This window comes from Pseudophryne corroboree, chromosome 8 (assembly GCF_028390025.1).
Source record: "Pseudophryne corroboree isolate aPseCor3 chromosome 8, aPseCor3.hap2, whole genome shotgun sequence".
Classification (NCBI taxonomy): domain Eukaryota; kingdom Metazoa; phylum Chordata; class Amphibia; order Anura; family Myobatrachidae; genus Pseudophryne; species Pseudophryne corroboree.
Window position 1 is genome coordinate 166,112,008 of NC_086451.1, and position 1,348 is coordinate 166,113,355.

At 34.8% G+C, this 1,348-nt stretch overlaps 1 pseudogene; it reads right to left on the reverse strand.

The window, feature by feature from the left end:
* Positions 1 to 662: 662 nt before the first annotated feature.
* LOC134952191 (5S ribosomal RNA) lies at positions 663 to 781 on the reverse strand (annotated as a pseudogene).
* Positions 782 to 1,348: the final 567 nt, after the last annotated feature.

Genomic DNA, 1,348 nt, shown 5'->3' on the forward strand with positions numbered 1-1,348 from the left:
AGTAATGGTTAAGCAAAGAGAAGAAAAAAGAAAGACTCTGTGTTGGGGCACGCTTAGAAATTTGAAATAAGTTTATTAAAACTTAACATTTAATTAATAACGAATAAAAGTAATGAGGAGTTTGATACAAAAGAATTGTTCAAGAACACAAAGTAAACATATATATTGACAGAAATCAGGATAAGCCTGATACAAAATTATGGGCACCTGTGGTGAAAAATATACTGAAAAACATAAAAAATTACAAAAAATTAATATTATTAAGGTGCCTGAGTTAATCAAAATTCAAAATTGGAGTAGAGGTAAATGATATGTACATATAATCACCGCAGTGATAATTATAGGTAAGCACCTAGTCTAAAACCTCATGAGAATAGATGAGAGGCACAAAGGTTCATAATTGAGGTTCATAATTGAAATGTCAAATGACTGAGGGTAATCACCTGGTAGAGATTCTGTTTGCTAAAAGGCTAGATCCTTATAGATAACAAAGCATTTAAGATAAAAGTATGATTATTAAAGATACAAAAGAGCATTGATAAATAAGCCTAAAGGCAAAGCCAATTGTAGATAAATAGAAGGCTTGCGGGAAAGTTGGATAAGGAATAGGTAAGTTTCAGAAGTTGCTCTAACACTTCTGCTGTTTGTGATCAGAGGTCACAATCTTACTGCACCTGATATTCCCAAGAGGTCACCCTACTAGGTACTGATCAGGCTTATCAGCGCTTAGCTTCCAAGGTCGGATGAGATTGGGCGTTGCTGCTGAAATATGGCAGTAATAAACACTAGGACACAAATGAGAGAGTGTAATGAGTAGTGAGCAACAAGGTACTTCTGCTGTCCAGTTTCTAGCGCAGATTCTCTGTTGCTGTGAGCATTGCAGAGAGTGGTCTCGCATCTGGATGAGAGGGTACTAAAAATAGAAGTGAGATATGCTCAGAATAGGGAGGAAACCCTGCCTTTTGCTGTCCACTGTCTTATATAGATATATAGCGGACAGTGGATGAGAGAGGTGGGTTAGGCTTACCTATTGAAAAAAAGGGTGGTGGGAAAATTAGAAGAAGGAGAAGAAATGGTAATGTGGTGAGATCACAAATTAACAAAAAATTAAGTAAATTATGAAATAAAACAATCATGAAATCAACGATTAATTGGAAAAAGGAAAGTAAACACAGGCTGCATGGTAAAGGCTTACCAAAATGGGTATAAGACCCTGTTTATGCAGAAAGGATTCTGCAAAAAAGTATTACATTTAAAAGGAAATACCAGAAAATGGTTTAGAACAATAATTAAGGATCAAAAATAGCAAACATGGAAAAAAACAATATTGATTATATATCAGTATCAG